This window comes from Amphiprion ocellaris, chromosome 21 (assembly GCF_022539595.1).
Source record: "Amphiprion ocellaris isolate individual 3 ecotype Okinawa chromosome 21, ASM2253959v1, whole genome shotgun sequence".
Taxonomy (NCBI): Eukaryota; Metazoa; Chordata; class Actinopteri; family Pomacentridae; genus Amphiprion; species Amphiprion ocellaris.
This window is the reverse complement of record NC_072786.1, coordinates 26,470,050-26,492,437: the sequence shown is the minus strand read 5'-3', so window position 1 is coordinate 26,492,437 and position 22,388 is coordinate 26,470,050. Positions and strand designations below refer to the sequence as shown.

The 22,388-nt window shown below is 37.1% G+C and overlaps 1 protein-coding gene across 3 annotated transcripts in view; it reads left to right on the top strand.

Moving 5' to 3' along the window:
• The window catches only part of LOC111581796 (plexin-B2-like), a 272,748-nt gene that overhangs the window by 94,823 nt on the left and 155,537 nt on the right, over positions 1-22,388 (top strand). For 2 of the 3 annotated variants that reach the window (XM_055006284.1, XM_055006283.1), the window contains one exon: positions 19,021-19,075. The exons of the other annotated variant lie outside the window; for it this stretch is intronic. The gene's annotated coding sequence lies outside the window, so the exon portion shown is untranslated. The remainder of the gene's footprint in view (positions 1-19,020; positions 19,076-22,388) is intronic. 3 annotated transcript variants of the gene reach the window in all.

Here is a 22,388-nt window from a genome sequence, read left to right as displayed (position 1 = left end):
CTTCAAATTACAGGCTAAATCAGCAGCTGGGCTACAATAACTGACCTCCTCAGTGCACCGCCTCCCCTCAGTCTGCTGCTCAGGACATTAGTGCTATTGGTAATAACGTCGTAGATTAGAATAGAGCTTTAATGTTCCTGAGGGGCAATCTGGAGAACAGACAGCATTGTATCACCGAAACCATCAGGAGAGGAAGAAAATAATCCAGCCTTTTTCACATCCACAACTAAAAAGCCAGTAGCTGATGGCATGGAGTGCTTCACTAGATGGATTAGAGTAGATTTGTTTACCATTTGCACAGCAGCACAGGTGAATTCTTTATAGTTAACTTTGAGCAGGAAAAGATATTAACACAAGCATCCCAACACAAATCTTCAGGGTCCTTCTGCTCGACCATCTCTAATTGTTTTTAGTTAAATATACTTTATTAAATATGGATATTTAAAATGGTGTCTGTGAAGTTCTAGCTTCATATATCAAATTTTCCATCCACCCACTTTCGGCACTTTTTTGTACATTCAAATTTGAGGCTGTTTGGATAAAAATATCTCAAAAATGATTAAAGATAAAAACCTGAAGTTTTCACCATTACATCTCATCATGTCATTGATTCAGAATCTGTAGTACTGGAGTAGATGATATGATCCGTGATCATTGAAAAATGAAAAAAGAAATCAAAAATTCTATCTTTGAGCTCATATTGTCAACTAGTGATATTCTCTGAACCATAATATAAAGAAAAATAAATAGAATACTTTTTAAATATGAAATACTTGGTCACAAAAATGAAAAGAAAGTTAATTTTGCTGAACTTTCATTAGTGATTGAGCAAATTTTTGTCACTTGACTGTCTGTAGCGTCTTAAAAAGTCATGGCTTCTCGGTTGCATCGAGGAGTATATTCATTTTGGATTATTTTCTCACTCATTTTAGATATATTTATGCCATTTTAGACCAAATCAGAATCATTTCAAATATAAAAGTTCAAATTTTTCCAGCCTCTCCAGATTTTTTCTCTCTGCTCATCATCAGTAGAAAGATGTTTCACCATGCTAAATGTATCTCAACTACTTCTCCTCTGTTCACTGTTTCTGAGCCATGCTGCATTTATTTTATTCATCCAGGATGTTGGATTTTCCTCTTAGTCTCTTTAATTTGTCTGCTTGGTATAAACACAGCCTGCAGTTCAACCTAAACGGCCGTGAATTTTTGTCAGTTTACTGTCTGTTGCAACTAAGTGAGTCATGCTTCTCAGTTGTGTTGAGTAATGCAGGATTTTTTGTTTTTTACAGAATCTTGTGCAAATGGTGTGTTTTTGTCAATTTTTTAAAAGAAGAGATGTAGAATACAGTGATTTTCATAAAATATCACTATGTTAAGCTTAGATTTGGTTCATTTTTCTGACAAAACTGCACACAGGGTTCATTTAAGGACTGTGAGAAAGCTGCAAATGTGACTTTTTTTTCTAGTTTTGTCGTTTCTTGTGCTGATAAATGGTGTCATTTTCAAAAAAGACGGCATGCTTATGCATTTTGGGGATCTGATGACTAATTTATGTTAGTTGCATCATAAAGACACAATAAATGAATTGCACAAAACAAACTACTGGGGAAATATTCTGCGTGATTGAGATAAAGTCACCCCAGGAGACGAGAGGTGTTTGGGGTGGGTGGATTTAAAACACAGCTAGTGAGCCGTGTGAGTCTTTGTGAAGTGTCCACGTTGGGAATGAGGTGTTGGAAATGGTATTTCCTTCCAGCCGTAATGTCCTTTGCAATCAGTGCGGCGGCTGCAGGTAATACAGCTGCCCTGATGGAAAGATGTTGAGGGTGCTCAGATGAAATGACCTGATATTTAATAATAAATTAATAATAAATTTTATTTATAAAGCGCTTTTCCAAAAGCTCAAAGACGCTATTTCTGCGTGGCTTCGACTCCATGCAAGTGGAACAGAAATAAGTTGCCTCCACTCGGTCTTTTTGCAGCTGCTGAGTTGCACTCGTCTCTGCAGTTTGATGCACTCTTTAGCCCCCCTTGTTAAAGCTTAACATATGCCGGATATAGTTTGAATATTGTATCATAATATATATAATTCAGAATTTCTTTGAATATTGTATGAAGGGGCTGGATTTGAATTCAGAGACGGTAATGCTGGAGGTGACAGACAGATAGAGACGAAATCCGTCAGTAATTAGACACAACAAAGGAGGCAAATGAAGAGGCTGACAGATGAATGGACGCAGATACAAGAGGTGTAGAGGACACGGAGCGTGTACGTATACATACTAATGAATCGATCAGATTTGGACAATGACACGCTGATTATCTTGGCCTTTTGCGAGGGCGAACGTGTCCGAGTGCGTCACTCATGAAAACTTTGGCTCATCTGTAAATGTGCTGATGCACGTCTTCAACAAGACAAAAAAAAGACAAAAAAAGTGATCTCTGTCTCTTATCTCGCCGTCTTTATTGTGTTCAGGTGGGTACAGCACGAGATGAGAGAATCAGTTTGTATTGAACATGGCTGAATGCGGTGCTGATGAAAGCTTATGCTGATAATAGGTTTTTCATTATGTCCTTAGCCAGACTCGGCATTTCATTTTCTATTGCAGACGGCGGGGCGAGTTCTGATTTTTGCCGCCATTGCTCTGGGTGGAAGATGTGTGTTTTGACTCGTGTGAGTTTGGAATGTTGCTTTTTTTGTGGCGTTTATGGTCAGCTAAGCTCCAAAGAGATGGGGATGTGAAGCGCTGTAGGTACGGCTAAAAACAGAGGTTAATAAAGATCAGCAGCAGCGTTTTGAGACTCCGTTTCATCCGGTAGCTTTGTTTAACTTGCGCTACTGATGCTATGTGATCAGTCGAGGTTTGTAAAACGACTATTTCCAGCACTTTTAACAGGTAAATTTGAGCTCGTTCTGTTAATCTGAAGGCTTCGTGTCTGAATGAGCAGCCTGTTTAGTTTGTTTGTAGGAGTATTTCCACTGAGTTTATTAAATACCTGGAATATCAAACAGCAGCAGGACTATTATAAGTGTTTTGAAAGCAAGAAAGATGCCAAACAACAGCGCTAGTAACTTGTTATTATACATTATTTCCAATGTGGAGACAAAAAATCACAGTTAAGTGAGTCACTCCCAACTGTTTAGGACTATTTCCTCTGATATTATTAAATACCTGCAGCATCAGGCAGCTGCAGGATTTATTTGAGTGTCTCCAAAACAAGAGAACTGTGAAACAACAGCACCGTTAACTTAATTAATAGCTGGTCATTCTAAGTTATCCCTGATGTGGAGACACGGAAGTCACAGTTAAATGAGTCGCTTCCAGCTGTTTAGGACTGTTTCCTCTGAGCTAATAAATACCTAGGCAGCTGCAGGATTTAATATTTGAAATGAGCAATTAAACCTTCAAGAATTTCAATATGACCTCAATGAATATGCAGATTATACAATTAACAGCAGAATGAAACTGTTTTCTTTCCTCAGTGACACCATTCCAGCCAGCATTGGGTGGTTGAATAAATTTATTGCTATGGGCGAAAAGTTCATCACAAGTTTTTCCTTTTGGAGAGTTTAGTCTCTTTATTTTGTTGATTTCATGATCTGCCTTCCTGGGAGTTCTGCTCAATAAACAATTAACCTGCAAAGTACAATTCAAAGTGATTGCTCTTAGGGCTGAAATGTGGATTTGGGCAATTTTGTCCATGTCGTTGTTGCACCGCATTTCTATGTTTCACAAAACAAGTAAGTGACTAAATGAAGATGAAGCCATCTTTTGTGTAGAGCTAAATGATTTAATCTAATCTGTTTAATCTAATTGGAATTTTCTTGCAAATATTGCAATTTAATTTCCAGTATAATTTGTTAAAGTTTCCCTACAGTTCACCGTGTAATAGATTGATAGAACATGTTCAGGAGCATTACCACATGAGTGGACATGAAAAATACCGTTACACATGTTAGATGGCATGAATTTGTGAAAACATTAACATCACTTTGAACCCAGAAGGGCTGTACGACGTATATCCTCAATTGCTGCCATTATGATTTGTTAATTGCATTGTGAAATATTGATTTTGATTTGAAATTAACTCATTGTTCAGCCCTACTTTAGTTATTGCTTTATTATTGATAAATGTTGAAAAGCAACATCAGTTTATGAATCATATTTGACAAATTGGCCAAAAACTTTGTGTGGTTGTTCACTCTGGTCATTTAATATCGCATGTTGCTTCCAATTCTTTGTTAATTTAGAGGCTACAAGTAAGGAAGTCCTTAATTTGACATCCCTTTCTAAAGAACAATAATCCTAAATAATGATTTTGTTTTATTTTTTGCCACAACTTTTAAGTTTTTCATTGATTTTTAACTGGTTAATATTGGCATCAACCTAAGCCCGATTCTTTGTTTACATCCGCTGTCACACAGGTGTCGTAAATTTGAATAGATTTCTTAATCAAGGCAGCATCATCAATCAATAACGGATGAATTAGCTTTACAAATTTAGTGCTTAAGATGTTTATCTTGTGCTAATGTTGCTATTTTAAGTCACTGGCATTTGATTCAGTCACCAAAAGCAGCTGTTTAATATGCTACTGGGATTTAGGAACACTGTGTGCTCACCAGAGGCCGTTAAGCAACACAGTAGTCTTTGTCATGGTGCCCCTTTACTAGTTAAACCCCCACAATGTTCTTTGCTTGCCAACACGGAACTGCCCGCCTCTTCTGCTTTGCCATTGGCAGAGACTAATATTAAATGACTGGATTGGATTGGCATTTCAGTGAAGTTTTCTGTTGAATTTGAAGGTATTCTAAATATTAATATTAATATTAATGTTAACGATGGCGGAGCTTGTTCATAATAACCCATGTCACTCTTGGGATTCTTGGAATGTCATAAAACTCTGATGTTCAGCTCCAATATGAATCTGGGAGATTCTCTGAATTCATTCTGAAAGATATTTTCCAGTCCAGTCTCAGACTCGATGAAAAAGTACAATAAAAACGCGGCAAAGAGCATTTTTACTCAATGAAGTCACCGAGGCTGAAGTAATGGACAGCAGCAGGGAAAGTCATACATTTCCACGGTGTCGGCCCGATTTCCACACCCTTCGGTTGCATCAGATTGGAAGTGGCGGGGTTTTGTTTACATGGCAAACACCTCCAGCCTCTGATGTGCAGAGATGTCCGCCGGGAGAAACTGACGCTGGCTTAGAAGACCAGTTCATTGCCATCCAGACTCCCTCCATCTCTGAGGAATGTCTGTCATGTTGAGCAGAACCAGATGTTTGCCTCCACCTTTTCCAGCCGTCCATCTCTGCTCTGCAACACTTGTGGGTTTATGAAGACTGACGTGATATTTTATGAATTTTGCCGTCAGTTATCAGTACTTTCTCACAGATATTAGTCTGTCAGTGGTAGGAAAGCGGCCAAGATGACATCAAACTGAGCGTTAGTGGAGTTTTAAATGTTGTTTTCTTTCTAAAAGTTCTGATAAACAAATGAGAAAATCTGCCCCTGGGGGAAAAAATGACGTTTACTTGTTTTCACATGCTGATGGGATCATTTCAGGACAATTCATCATTTCATCTAACATGGAGTGTAGTCCTCCACCAAAGCTGATGCTCTGTCTAACAAGTTTAAAAAAAGTGATCCACACCAAAGCTTGGTTTCTTCCTCCACCCAAGTTTCACTGAATCTGTGCAGTGTTGTCAACAAAAATTAACAAAATGCCTCCACCTCGACTGCACCATGGTGGACAAATTCTTTATTTAGGAAAACACTTTACATGTTAGCAATCTCAAGTACTGACGGTTCACAAGCACAAGTGTGTCAGTTAGCAAGTATATTAGCTAGAAGATCAATTTTTGATGATCAGTTAATGGTCTTCAGTAGTTTCATAAGAGAACAAACATCTGAATGTTCTAATTACAGCTTTCTGGATTTAAGTATTTCCTAATTTCTTTATTCCTCTTTGACAGTAAACTGAATATCTTTAGATTTGGTTTGGTTTGGTTTTTGGGCTTTGGGAATGCTAACACTGTATAGACCAAGCAACTGATCGAGTCATTGCGAAAATAATAAATTATCGACAGATTAGACAATGAAAACAGTCATCAGTTGCAGTGGTAATAATAGCTCACAAGTCCTCAAGAGTTTTTTTTTAAACAACATATCTGCAGCATCAACTTCAGCCACTGCTTTTTTGTATTTATGCAGTTATTTTCATTGCCAGTTATTCTGTCGATTGTTCTCTAGATTAGTTGCTTGGTTGTTTTGGTAAGAAAATGGTGAAAAATGGTTGAAAATGTTGGTGTTTCCCAAAACCCAAGATGATTCTGGAAAAATAACCAGAAAATATTCACACTTAAGAAGCTGGAATTAGTGGAATTTTTACTCAAACCGATGAATCAATGATCAAAATAGTTGAACAACTAATCAAATAATCTTTGAGCTACAGTTCCTACATGCATTTTTGACATCAACAGTTTGTAATTAGTTCAAGAGAGATGAATTTGATACACAAGATTTGCGTAGATTCTTGCCAGTCATCTTAAATAAATAGATGTTGTTGCAGAAGTTAACCATTTTAAATACTGGTTCTAGCAGGGTTTAAAGTATTGGTTCCATTTTTCAAATTTGTCTTAAAGCAATCATGAACCACCATATAAACGCTGAAACAGGTTGTACTTGCTGGAATCATTCCTGTTGTTCAAAGTAAACATTTAAACATATTACATTACTAATTTTGTCACTTGACTCAGCTTGGCATCTTTTAAAGTTACAGTCGTATTCGTCTGAATCTCTTGGATGGTGTTGCTGCACTGGGCTGCGTTAAAAGGATAACAACATAAAAGCAAACTTTAATTAATTTATCAAGCAAAAATGTCAAACATTGACTGAATCCAGTTTGTTAGATGTGATAATTTGCTGCTTTCCTGCTTTAGTTTACCACAGACTGGAGACACTTTCAGCAGTTTAAAGATGTCATGTTGTGCTCTGGAGCCTAAAAGTTTATGTCATTTATTAAAAAGCTAAACCACAGATCAGTTAATAATGACAATATGTATTTGTTGAGTCCAGTTAGTGAAATGCATGAATCTGTATGTTATCTTTGCCCTGAGAGGTTGGGGTTTAAATGGACGATGGGACTTTGATTGTATTTGTCAGATATGAATGTGAGGAATTAAATGAATGGGAAGAGGATGAGTGTTCAGTCAACCTTCTCGGGGGAAATAAAGGAATATCACCACATTTGTTGCGAGATAATGTTACTTTGTAAATCCTTAGAAATGAGTTTTCATAGTGAGAGAAATTGAGGTGGGAGGAGGTGAGATATTGAGGGAGAATAAAAAAGAGGCAGAAAGATCCAGAGAGACGCTCTGAGAAGTTTTTTGATTTAACGCTCGCATATATTGGTTTTCGGTCGGCATATCTTAGATTTGTGTGCCCTCTGTCTTCTTTCTCATTTCCTCCTCTTTACCTCTCTCCAAACATGTCTCCGTAAACAAAGAAATTCTTCCGCCAGCGTGGATCCATTTGGTTTCCACTTTATTTCGGAGCTGGTCTGTCTCGGCAGTGTTGATCCGAGTGAACTGATAGTCATATCCAAAGGTTTCTGTCAGACTGTTTAACAAACTCGGCTCGCCACCGTTTTTATGTCCTACCACAACTTTTCAAATCTTACCTGCACCCCACAAACCTGCAAGAGGGTGTTTTTTTTATTGTTTTTGTGATGAATTACTACTACTACTACTGCTGCTGTGTATTTGTAAAGAACATTAATAACATTTTTTACCAAAAGCTGTTAATTACTTTATTAAGTCCTTGTTAGACTTAACATTGCTGCAGTCTGTTGAAGTGACGAAAAAATAAACAGTACACACTCAATATTTGCACCAGTAAACAACCAAGTCTAAACTGACCAAATAACTAATAAATAATTTATTTAGGATTTCCTAAAGAGTTATAATTCTGTCTAAGATTGTTGCTTATTTCATGAATTGCCCCTCAATTAGAATTGTATTGATGATAAAGCGGAAGAAAAGGTCGTGCACTTCAGGAAATGTATTGTAGATTACTTGTAGTACCTGGTTTTTCTTACTGTTTTTAAATGTTGTGATTAAAGGAGGCAGTCATTTGCACTACAGCAGTAGATTGCATTGTGGGAGTTTAGCTACTAAAGGGCCACCATGACAAAGACTTCTGTAGTGCTTAATGCCAACCTTCCAACACTTTCATTGTGAAGTCAAGCTAAAGTACGTGTCATTGTGGTCCAGTGGAGTGGTGGGCTGCTTCTTTGCATTTTTCCAATTATTGGTCTTGGTATTTTATTGATCACTTACCAATAAAATAAGCTAAATGCACTATTTTGGCTCTGATGCAGCGTTTTCTCTCTGCAGTCATTCTGTGGTCTCAGCAGTGTCTCGCCCACTGCTCTGTCCAATTGGTTACATGTCATGATTAAATGCCAATCAATACTGAGAGGTATTGTTTACACAGAGAGACAGACGAGCACATTTTCAGAGCCGAGCAGCTCCGGTGAAATCTGGTGTTTCCAAAGTGACATAGAAGATACCGCTGAGGTCATAATAATCACCACAATCTTCCCCAAACGTGCCCAACAACATTACAATGAAAACGCCGAAATATTTGACTTTTTGGTGTCAGTGCAGCTGGAGCTTGTTTCGTTGACAGTTAATACTATCGGTAAGAGGTTAGCTGCACCTCTTAGCTTGGTGGCTAATGCTAGCTGTAGCTTGCTGCACCTTTATAAAGTAAAATTAACTTTAGCAATACCTTTAATTTGAATCTGTGCAACAACAATATCATATACAATAATCTTCCACATTCAGAAGAATCTTTGACACACCTTAATATGGAGTAATCTGTACAAAATCAACAGTACTTGTGATTATTTTTTGTTCGTTTTTTTTTCTACTGATATATCTACATTTTTGCACCGTCCCCTTTAATGCTGTAAACCTGCAGATTTCCCCACTGGTGGACTATTACAGGATTATCTTCTCTTATTTTATGGTATTCTACATGTTGCAGCTGTTTTGCAGTGTCTATGAAAAACAAATACTGTGACGTTTTCAGAATTTTGGCATCAGCCTGAGACCAGATTATCAGTTATTGTTGTATTCTTGCACAGAATTGAATTGGCTGCACATTTAACAAGGTTATGCACCAAAGCTGAGGCATGAAACAGGATGAAAAAGACTGAAATGATAAAAATAACTCCTGGACAGACCGCCGTGCCCCCGTGATACATCAATACAGATCAATAATCAATCTATTTCTGTGGATCGGTGGAGTCATCACCCCTGTGAACCCTGCAGCAGAGCAGCAGCAGAGTTACATAAAGACACAGTACTGTACTGTTCAGAGGAGGATTTTACCCTGCATGCCTTTGGCCTCACAAACAAACTGATTAGCTGTGTGTGTGTGTGTGTGTGTGTGTGTGTGTGTGTGTGTGTGTGTGTGTGTGTGTGTGTGTGTGTGTGTGTGTGTGTGTGTGTGTGTGTGTGTGTGTGTGTGTGTGTGTGTGTGTGTGTGTGTGTGTGTCTGTGTCTGTGTCTGTGTCTGTGTGTGTGTGTGTGTGTGTGTGTGTGTGTGTGTGTGTGTGTGTGTCCTCTGATCTGTCGACACAAAGCAGAAGCTGCCTGGTCTGCTTTGCCTCCAGATAGAGGGATGGAGGGATGAAACTGGAGAGGTGCTGCGTTGTGTTTGAGAAATGGGTCAAGAGGAAGTTAAAGGGTGTGTTTTTAAGTGTGTGTTTGTGTGTGTGTGTTATGCAGCTGAGGCCGGGTTGTCGGACAGTGTGGGAATTTGCTCTTTGTGTGTCCGTGTGTGTGTTGACGGTGCATAACTTAATTCCTCGGGGAAGCCAAAGCAACAGCGCCTCTGTTTCCTGTCCTAATTGCTTAAAAATCCCACACAAATCAGCCTCCGCATCTACAGCCATTTACACATTTACAAGTCCTGTGTTTTAAAAAGCCACTTATGCAGATGGTTTTTGCATAGCTTTAACATTCATTATCTTTTTCACAGTACTCATGCACATATTTTCCTTTTTTTGTTTTTCCTGTCCTCGTTTTCTTCTTTCTTGTCAAGATGTTGTTGGCTTATGTTTTACTTCACATCCAGGAGACAGGAGCTGTGTTTCTGCGTATTTGTCAAGAGAATTTGTAAAGAGAACCTCCAGTTTTTGTGAACCAGCAATCCAAAGAATAGTTAATCTAAGTGGTTTTCTTTAAAGGATCAATTAAAGATTAGTTCATTATAACCACAATGAGAAGACACCGACTAAAACTTACGATTTGAAAGAGAAAAGAAGAAAAAGAAGAAAACTAACAAAATGCCTCCACCTCGACTGCACCATGGTGGACAAATTCTTTATTTAGGAAAACACTTTACATGTTAGCAAGCCCGCTTACTGACGTTCATTAGCACAAGTGTGTCAGTTAGCAAGTATATTAGCTAGAACATCAATTTTTGATGATCAGTTAATGGTTTTGAGTAGTTTCATAAGAGAAAAAACATCTGAATATTCTAATTACAGCTTTCTGGATTTAAGTATTTCCTAATTTCTTTATTCCTCTTTGACAGTAAACCGAATATCTTTGGATTTAGTTTGTTTTTGGCTTGTGGGCTTTGGGAAATGCTAAACAGCACTGTATCGACCAAACAACTGATCAATTAATTGTGAAAATAATAAATAATGGACAGTAAAAACAGTCATCGGTTGCAGTGGTAATAATAGCTCACAAGTCCTCAAGAGTTCATTTAAACAACATATCTGCAGCATCAACTTCAGCCACTGCTTTTTTGTATTTATGCAGTTATTTTCATTGCCAGTTATTCTGTCGATTGTTCTCTAGATTAGTTGCTTGGTTGTTTTGGTAAGAAAATGGTGAAAAATGGTTGAAAATGTTGGTGTTTCCCAAAACCCAAGATGATTCTGGAAAAATAACCAGAAAATATTCACACTTAAGAAGCTGGAATTAGTGGAGTTTTTACTAAAACCGATGAATCAGTGATCAAAATAGTTGAAGCTACAGTACCTACATGCATTTTTGACATCAGCAGTTTGTAATTAGTTCAAGAGAGATGAATTTGATACACAAGATTTGCATAGATTCTTGCCAGTCATTTGAAATGGATTTTGTTGCACAAGTAAAATTTAAGTCTCAAGAGAATTTGTAAAGTGAACCTCCAATTTTTGTCAACCGACAATCCAAAAGATAGTCTAAGAGGTTTTCTAACTTCTAACTAAATGATCAGTTAAAGATTAGTTAATTGTCCCCACAATGAGAAGATACCGACTCAAACTTGCGATTTGAAAGAGAAAACGCCGCATGTTGTTGTGAAATCTGAGAGGAAAATCCACCTCATATACTGTGTGGGGAGACAAAATGGCAAAACTGTGAAGAAACTGGAAATATGTGTAACATCTCCATGAGTGGTATTAAATTTTCAGGAGGCTATTGTGCATTCAGCTCACCCTGCTCTGACCTCCCTCAGCCTCGGTCATCTGCTTCCATTCAATACCGCTCGACAACCGCTGTCAATCAGAGCAGAAGGTCCAGAGCGCCGCCTTATTTTGATTTATAGAACAAACCTCTTCCAACACTTCAATCTTTTTTTTTGGACCAATAATGCGCCCTAGACGTGGATTGAATGCATTATTATATTGCAGAGATTTATGGAAGCAGCAGCGGCGGCGTAAATCCTAATTTTCTTTCCCATTTTGGGCTTATATTGTGAACGAAGCAGACGGAGGAGCTCAGCAGGTCCAGATTGTTGGTGGCGACGCCCTCTGCTCTCCGTCTGACCTCCACACCAGGAAACACAAACACACATGCAGACACAAACACACCATGCATCATGTGCTACCAACCAGCAGACACACTTTCCCCAATTAAAGCTGCTGTTTCCAACAATAAAGTGAGTGTGACGGACAAAACCAGCGTCCACACTGACATGTTGTTTTAAAGCACAACTACCCACACTACCCTAGATGCTAAAACTAAGACTTCTGGAGACGCTGCCGACACCGATTTAGTTTAAAAACTCAGAGGTTTTGGTTTAATCTAGATGAAGCGATGCAATGACGTTTTAAATTGATGTTTTCTTTCTTTAATCGTCTCTAAATGTCGTTTCCTGATTCAATCACGTGACAGTTTTACTTAAGACTACAGTTTTGTTTCTCTCATTTTGTTTTATCTTTGTCATTTTGTCTCATTTTTGTTTTCATCTCATTTGTGTCGTTTCATGTCTCTTTGAGACAGTTTTGTGTCTCGTTTTTCACTTTTTTCTCATATTGCTTATTTTATGACGTTTTCTGTCATTTATGTCGTTTCATTTCTTGCCAATTTTATTTTGTGTTGTTTTATATCTTGTTTTTCTCATTTTGTTTTCTCATAATACTTATTTTATGACTTTTTCTGTGTCGTATTTGTGTTGTTCTATGTCGTTTTTGTCATTTTGTGCCTCATTTTAGTTGTTTCATGACTTTCGTTTCTCATTTGTGTCATTTCATGTGTCTTTGGGACAGTTTTGTGTTGCTTTGTGTCTTGTTTTTCTCATTGTGTTTTCTAATTTTACTCATTTTCTGACATTTTCTGTGTCTTTGTTGTTTTGTTTTTTGTCAATTTCTGTCTCTCTTGTGGTCACTGTGTCTTGTCATTGTCATGTTGTGTCAGATTTTATTGTCACTGTTTTTAATAATTTTTTAACTTTACAGAATTTCACCATTTTTACAATATTTATTTTAGTGCTCCTGCTGCCAGGTTTTCAGTTTTTTTATTTGTTTGTTTTTTAAAACACGACTTTCTTCTTTTACATACAATGTTTGAAAAGGAGTCGATGTGTCATTTTAACGGGGCAAAAAATCGTCATGGATACTTGAAATAACAGCTGTGTACAAGGAGAATGTCACTGTGGATAACTAAAATATTTCTTTTGACTAGAAAGAATTAAGCTACAGATATGTCTGATAAATATCCTGTTAACTGTTAAAACAGCTTGTCACAGAAAACAGCTTTTACTTAGCAACTAAACTGATTCTAGTGTGCATCAGATCAAAGTGAACTTTGTCTGCTTGAGTGATGGTGTAAGAAGCTTAACCCTCCTGTTGTCTTCATTTACAGACACCAAAAAATATTGTTTCCTTGTCTGAAAAAAATCCAAAAAGTTCAGCAAAAAAATTCCCTAAATTTCTGAAAATTTGCAAAACCTTTAGGAAGAAAATTCCAATAGTTCCTTAAAAATTTCCCTTAAAAATTTTATTCCAAAAAATCCCCCAAATTTGGCAAGAAAATTCTTGTAAACATTTTCAAAAAATGAGTAGAAATCTTCCAAAAAAATATAAAAATATCTAAAGTGATTCCATATATATCAGTAAAACTTCTAATATTTTCTTTAAGAACATTCACATAAAAATCAACCAAAATCCAGCGAACTTTGCTGGATTTTGGTTGATTTTTTTGTCAATGCTCTTAAGAAACATTTTTAACATTTCTTTTTTTCCACCAAAAAATGTTCAAAGATTTCCCCAAAATGTTGAAAATGTGGACATCAGAAGTTTCACTCTGAAAATGTTTTTTTTTTCCCACATTTTCAAACTGAAACAGGTCAATTTGACCCGCAGGACGACACGAGGGTTAAACATTGTTCACATACATGAACTCAGTGTTTCTGCTGCTTCACGGTAGAATAACTCAGCTGCTTTTTGTCGTTTCCTCACCGTTCCTACCGAACAAACTTATCAGGACTACATGTGCCGCCTCCAACATCGTCTTCCTCTCCACCCCCAACCGCTCAGACGTGATCCTCATGACTTGAATTCACAATAGCGACTGAGAACCGAATCCACGGTTCACATTACCGCCGTCTGGCCGCAGATTCAGGCCTTTAAACAGGGAGTTTCTGAACAAACGGCGTCTCTGTGTTTGTATGTTGGAGCATGAACGCTGGCTGATTATGTTGTGCAGATAGTTTTCTTTGTGGACGCTGTGAAAACAAATCTGCCCCCGGGACAATAAAAGCTCGGCTATTTATCTAAAGCCTGGAAGTGTGAGCGAGCACATCCTGCTTTCCTTCACGGTGGACATCATTAGAGATGGATGCTGCAGTGTCTAGGAATGTGAAGTGCCTTGTTTGGGCATGATGATGTGTGCAAAACTGGACGTTCTCAAGGAGGATATTTTGATTGTGATGAAGGATAATTGAGCCCTCGTTTGTGTTTCGCTGAAAACATTTTTTATCCCTGAAATAGACACAAAGTATCCAAGAATAATATGAGTCTAGTAATGCTGCCCCCTGCAATACAGCCTGAAACAAATACAATTTTTAAAAAATCAGTGATAAATGGTAAAATCCTGATTTAAATTTGGCAGTTGTTTCCGTTAATGTAGCCTCTTTGTGCAGCGATGCTCTGCTCCCAGTGCTCCTGCAACACTCATCACATTATGTAAGTGTGTCAAGGCACATCCGCTACGTACGCTGGATTTCCTGTGCTGTCAAAAATCTTAAAACTCATACTTCAGACCATATTATAGCTTTTGGATCACATTTTGGAACGAGAATAAAGTCTAAAATTTTCATATCTTTTTGCTCGACTATATGATTTGCCTGAAAATTTTAATATTAATCACTTTAATAGCAATATTTTTAATTTTGTCTTACAACTTGTCATACCAACTCAATCAATCATCAAAGTTAAACAGAAATACTTCATATTTATTTCTTATTTTACATGTTTTCTTTTGTATTATTGTGACACGCAGCTACGTGTCAGAAATGTCTTTAAATTTGGCTGCTATTTCCATTAAAGTAACTCTTGTGCAGTGATGCTCTGCTCCCAGTGCTCCTGTAACACTTGTCTCATTATGTGTCTCAATCTGCGACGTACGCTGGATCTGAAAACTCACAATTCAGACCATATTATAGCTTTTGAGTCACATGTTGGGTAATTTTTTGGATGACCGTAAAAAAGGAGAAGGTCATTCCATCTATTAGCCTGAAGGCACCAAAATATTAACACTTGGAATTTAAAAACAAAAAGATTATTTAAAGACATTTACAGTTCTAAATACAATCAAATAACCAATTTAAAGAAACATATATGTAAAGGATGAAAGTGAAAAAAATATGATACATTTCAAAAAAGTTTTAATAATATGGTCATTCATAGTTTCACTTTGTTAAAGCATATTTTGCATGAGATAGTTACATAAATTCACAGTTTATTTTTGTCATTTTAATTATATTTTTTGCATTTCAAAAACAAAAAACTCCAAAACCTGTAAAATGTGACATAAAAATTCAGCAAAATTGTTGTTATTTTTTTTAACAGTGTAGTAAACATGACCTCAAATGAAATGTTTAATTTGTTGGTATTTACAGTTTAAGTTTTTAAAGGGAATTTTCCATTAGATATAAATTCACAGTATATTTTTGCATTTTTTTTTGCATTTTAAAAATGTAGAAAAAATGAAATAGGAAGGAAGGAGGACGGAAACAATTCTGCAAAATTCTAATTATTATTTTTTTTTACACTATGATAAACACGACGTCAGTTGCAGACCCCATAATAACAATACTTGGAGTTTGAAAGTTCTAAACCATTGACCTTTTGTCCGTACGTGGTCGTATATACATAAACATTGCTGGTGCAGATCTCTTACTGTCTCAATTTATGTTTTATAATCAAAAAATCTACTTGTATTTGCTCTCTGGAGGCCTCTTAAAGCATGAAAATAATGTAAATATGATCTAATGCATATATTTCAAATCCAACTAAATAATGACGGGAAACGGCTTTTGACCAAATAAATAAACTCACTATTGGATCTCGAGTCTGGCTTTGATTGGCTCCTTTTTTAAAACCGCTACTGTTGGTCTGATTTGGGTTTTATCATCATCTTCACACTCTTGAAGACACAAATCCAGCGGATAAAAGCATCAAAACAAACAAGGAGGCAAAGAAATCGCATCTGTCGCCTCAGATTTAGTCCGTTCCTTTGGGTTATTTGGGTTCCTCTTATTCCCCGACGTCACTCTTAAAATAAAACGCCTTTTTTCGTACACTTATAACACCTTAACTGCAGCGTAATTGTAAAGTGGTTGGTCCCTAAAGTCCACATGATGAATGTTTATTGTCTTTTTTTTTTCGAGCTACTTGGTGTTGACGGAAGGAAACGTTGTGATGCTCGGCCATCTGGTTGTGTAGATGTCGGACGTTAGATGGTGAAGCATATGGACGCGACTCGGCGGCTGCTATCCAGAAGCATATGGTTCTTTGAGATAGAGTCGAGACAGACCGGGCTTTTCTGCCGGAGAGCACCGAGGGCCTCAGCATTGTTAGAAGTGCTGCCAAACAAACTTCACCACACATTCACAGTCTGTTCTACTTGTTTCAATGCGAACTGAAAGGCGGCGGCGGCGGCGACACTCGTGAAATAAAAATGAAGATACCTGCGAACTGTATTACCACCGGCTTATTCAGCAACATTTGGACCTCGACTGGGCTTTTTGTTCATTATACGCTGGGGACGTCTTTTTTTTTTTTTTTTTTTTGGTCTCTTCTGCTGTCTCATTATGAAGATTACTCCCCAAATTGATTTTTTTTCCCCCCTTTATCTTCCTGGTGAGAAAGTCCTTTTTATTTTAGCGCCTGGTGTGCCTATAAGCATTACTGTTATCGTTATGAGAGAAAAAAAGAAACGGAGCTTCTCCACTCGTATTATCACAAATTAAAATGCCTTTAGTTTAATGCGTGGCCTGATGAAGGGCTCTATTTAAACTCAGGCAGAGCTCCAGCTTTTTGTCATTATTCCAGGCAGTAATATGCTTTTTCTCTCTGATAGATAATACAAGATTTCTGGCAGTTTCTGTGAATTAATTAGGTTTAATTAACATGGCCGTCACTGTGCTGTGAATGTGAGCCGGACTTCACTGGAATCAGGCTTTTTTTACAGCAGCTATCAAAATTTAGATGAAGTTCCTCGACTGCTGCTTCATAGAGGGACGACCTTCATATAATAAGATCATAATGAGATCCATAAATATGCAGACCTGTGTATGCATTTACGGATCTTCGTATGTATTTCCAGTTCTTTGTACGCATTTATGGATCTTTGCATGCATTTACTGATCTTTGTACACACTTACAGATGTTCGTACCCATTTACCGATCTTCATGCGTATTTGTGGTCTTTGTACGCATTTACGGATCTTCGTACACATTGATGGACCTTCATATGTATTTACAGGCCCTCTTGCGCATTTACAGCTCTTTGTACATGTTTATGGATCTTCGTATGTATTTACAGCACTTTGTATGCATTTACGGATCTTTCCCCCCCAAAAAATTTGAAATTCCACCTACTTTTGGCTTCTTCTTTTTTTTTTTTTTTTTTTTTTTACTTTTTTCTATTTTGTGTAAATATTTAAAATGTAAATCAGTTCACATTTTTTGCGATACTAGCAGTACTGATTTAACAAAACAGTCTACATTTGTAAAATAATTACAACAAAATTATTTACTCTTTTAATATCCTTAAATATGTGTATGTTAAACAGTATCTGTAGAAAAAAATTAAAAGAATACAATTCAAAATGTTTTTAAAACCCCCAAAAATAGCGGGGGAAAAAAACAGAAATTCTGCTGTATTTTTGGCTTTTTTCCCTTTTTTTTTAAAAAAACCAAACAAAAACAAATGTAAATCGGTTCATCCAACAGTCAACGTTTGGAGAATAGTAATTACAACAAAACTGCTTACTTTTTTTTAAATCTCCTTGAATATATGCATCTGAAACAATTTCTTTGGAATAAACCTCTGAATCAAAAAAATCTAAAAGAATAAAATTTAAAAATGTTCTTAAAAGCCCAAAAATAGAAGGAAAAAATCTGAAATTCCACTTTATTTTAGATTTTTTCTTTATTTTTTAATATTTAAAATGTAAACTAGTGCCTCTTTTTTTGCGATAGCCGAAGTCGTGATTTAACAAAACAGTCAACAATTGTAAAATAATAATTACTACAAAATTAATTATTTGTTATGTCCTTGAATAGATATATCGTAAACAATATCTGTAAAATAAAAACAATACAGTTAAAAATGTTTTTGAAGCCCCCAAAATAGGAGAAAATTTAATAGTCTAACATAAGATTTAATTTAGCACAGAAATTGTTGTAGAGTGAACCCTAACTCTAATAACTTCAGAAATTGTGGACATTTTGTACAGTTTTGGCTTTAAAAAATATTTATAACATAAATTAATATTTTTTGGGTGATAATAGTTGGAAATTACAGTAATTTAAAAAACAAAATTGCAGTTAAAAGGTATTTAAATGCCCAAGAAACATGCGACAAAATCTTTTTGTTATGGAAAAAGAAGTAACACAAAAAACACCAGTAAAAAGTTTAGAAAAATCCACTGTGAAGAAATTACCTTTGGATAATATTTTGTAGTTTTGGGCTGTGTTTTTTTTTTTAATGGTTAATACATTTGTAAATGATAATACTATATGTATTTCTTTAACAACACAGAGACAAGCTGTAAATTAGAAGCAAATTGTTTGGAAGAATGAGTTAAAAATGTACATTGAATAAATGCTCATTTTGTAGTGATATCTGCGTACTGTCCCAACATTCTTATGGGAAAGCTGTTGGATTACAGAACGTAGAACATAAGCAGCGCTGCAGAGAATGAGGAGGTCCGGGTCGCTGCCCCTAAACTCCTCGGGCGGCTTCCACAACAGAAACCTGACGAGCCTCTGCAGTCCTTCAGCTAATCAGGAACTAATATGTCACCTGGTTCTGACCCGTAATTCTAGTGCTGCCCTCGGGCTGCTCATTCATCCCTTCAGCTCTCAGCAATCCAAGCTGGGCGGCGAGGTATCAGATGACTAATGGCTTCTGCTGCAAATCCCACATTTACCCAAACTGTTGTTTTTTTATTTTGGGGGTTGTAACTCGTGCTTGGTTTTTTTTTTTGTGCTTCTAGTCGGAAAGCGAGTGATTGATGTCATCAGAGATCAACGGACCTCAACACTGAACAGGTGAGGATTTATTCTTTTTTTCTTGCTTCCCCTCCTCCTCCTCCTCCTCCTCCTCCTCCTCCTCCTCCTCCTCCTCCTCCTCCTCCATTACAAACCATTGTGCTGCTGTTTCCCATTGGCTGTCGGCCTGCGGGGGGTTTTTAGGTTGCAGGTTCAGAGGTTAATTGGAGGCTTCGGGCAGTTTTCTAAAAGAATAAATCCTCTGTTGCCCCTCATGCAAACACTCTCCTCGTATATCAGCCAATTACCAACTCCCTGAACACACCTTCTGTCGCCTTTCTGCTTCTATTCACTGGAACAACTTATAATTCTCCATTATATTCCCAGATTTGGTTTGAGAAACAAAGCTGCAGGTTTACGGTGTTTGCATCTTTACACATTATTCCTCATGCCTCAGCCTGCTGTGTTTGATATCTTTGGACGCTTTAGGATTTCCACTAGAATTTGAAATGAGGTTTTTGAAGGACGTGCCACTGGGCAGCATGAATTTTTATTGACCGACCCACCGGCGACTCGGTCGGGTTTAAATGATGTTATACCGGCTTTTTTCTTCTAACCCAGAGGCAGTCGTGTTGATTAAAGCAGCTTCACTGTAAAGAAGAGGCAGTAGTTTGGCTGTGGAAGTTTTTTCAGTGGTTTTTGTGTGTGGAAAGCTTTTTATTTTGTCCTTTAAATGCTGGCGAATGACACCTTTGACTCGATCTGAATGTCCCAACTGTGATTTTTTCCAAGCTATATTGAGATTATATTTGCGATTTAATGATTTAACTTCAGCTCAGGCCAACATTCGCTGTGTAGTAGAGTTAAAATGACCACAAAATTAGGATTATGTACAAAACTTTGCATCCAAATAAGGCATAAAATAATCTTTACTTGGATTATAACGATCTCTTTGAGGTGAAATATAAATAGTATTGTAATGTATACATTAACCAGGTAGCTGGAGTTTATTTTTATACCAGAAATTTGATGGAGAATATAGAAACTGGGTGTTTTTATGTCAGATTAGCCCAAATTGAACCCAGCTGATTTTCTATCAGCATTTTAAACTTCAAAAATGCAATCAATCATATTTATTCAATTGTAGGAAGCCAAATTCGTAGTCATGGTTAACATTCATTTCATTTTGCAGTGCTAACTCTCCGTTAGCCATTATGATTGAATGTTGTCAGCTACATTTTCCTCCTCATTTTATTTTTTTCAAAATAATCAGATTTAGATTGTTTCATTATTTGAAAATGATACCAGCTAAACAGATTGTTTTACAGCTCAGCCTGACTGAAGAAGTTCTATTTACAACCCCAGATGCTAATGTGTGTGCCGACCAGAGAGCCGCCAAATCAGCCTACTGATCATTAGGCACTTGTATGAATCCGACTGTGTGAAATTTAAACTCAAAAGAGGTGCGTATGCGACCATTTTAAGATGAGATAATCTTTTATTGCTCCCCATGCCAAGGGAAATTCACATAACTACAGCAGCAACAACTCTTACAGCAATAAACATACAACTTATAATGATAATAATTATATGTACAATATATACAAGGATGAAGAACGAAAATAAACAAATACAGCACCAGTACACTGTAAACAACAACAATGCAAAGTGTCTCGTGGAATAAATGTGAAAGTGCAAAGATGCATCAGTGCAAAAATGGCTGTTCAAATTTTATTATGGGTTGAGATGATGACATGATGTAAGTCTGGTTTATGTTAACATCAGCCAGTGATGCTGATGTTGTTCAGTCTTACAGCAGATGGGATGAATGACCTGCGATAGCGCTGCTTCTTGCAGGATGGACGTCTCAGTCTTCTGCTGAAGGAGCTGCTTAAATCCTCCACGGTCACGTATCAGTGGATGAGAGGGATCGTCCATGATGGATGTGAGCTTGTTCTCAGTCTGGAGTCTTGTTGCACAGGGATGCAAATTTTGAATCATTTCCTTAACCGGCAGCCTCTTCAGTCAATGATCGGGTAATTATTAACATAATGAACTAAATAACCAATATATACTCTAGTTCAGGTCACATGACATTCACAGTTTCGACAGTCATGTGACATGCACCGTTCTTTGGTCACGAACAATTGGTCACTGGCACAAAAGAACAACACAATACTGGTCTTTTGCTTTCTCCAAAAACATGGAGTCTCTGGCTGGTACCTATTAAGCATTGCAGGAGGCTTTGTCATGGTGCCACTTTACTAGCTAAACTCCCACAATACTCTCTGCTTGCCAACATGGAACTGATGGAAGTCTGAGTACAAATATCTGTAGAATAAGATATGAGAGTTCTGGCTGGTACCCAGTTAGTGTCGCAGGAGGCTTTGTCATGGTGCTCCTTTACTAATAAACCGCCAGCAGTGTTCCACAAAGTCCACCTCCTCTGGTTGGTACAGTGTTGAACAGTAAGACATGCTACCTGGTGGAACAGTCAGGTACTACAACTGGTTTACAGTTTCCAGCACGTGCGTCTTTGTCTTACCAGTTAATACATTTTCAATTGGTTAAATTATTAACATAACTAATCGATTAATGGTAAATCATTTTCGTATATAGAACTGAAAATTCCCCCAAATTGTTCAGCCACACTGACTCAGATTTACACACTGCATTCATGTTTGACTATTAGATTTGTGAAAAAATAGACGAAATAAAAGACTAATAATAGACCAATAATAGATGAAAAATGAGACTGGAACACAAGAAAGATGCCATGAATTTCTAAAACCATTGATGTGAAAATTTAAATCCTGACTCAGACTCACTGTATACATTTAATCTTAAGTGCTAATTGTTAAAAATCTTGAATTTCATTGAAAATAACAAATAATTTGCTCTAATTTTGGAGTGTTGTCCTGTAATTCTGCAGCACAGTTCCATTTTTTGGGTTTTCTCTCTGGTACAAAGTGTCAGTCGAGTTAAGGCAAGAAGATTGCACAAACAGATTTCCATCTCTGGCTTATTTTGGTCATTTAAAGCTTTCTCTTTATCACTTCATAGCCCCAACATTTTCCACCCTGCAGAGAATCAGCCCAGTTTTGTTTTTCTTTTGCAGGAAAAAAAAGTAAAAAGTCTTTAAGATAGTTTAAATATGTCAATTAGTGGAATAATTTATCGGCTCTCTGAGTCCGGAGAGACGTCGCTGAGGGCCTTCAGAGCTCCAGACTGGACCGAAATGAAACCACCCAGTGTGACCAGTTGATTTGAATGGTCGTCTGATGTGAATGACTGGTTTCTATGATCTGCTTGTGTTGGCTCACAGGCTGCCAGCTCATATTAAAGCGTGTCGCTGCAGTTGGAGTTTGCGTGT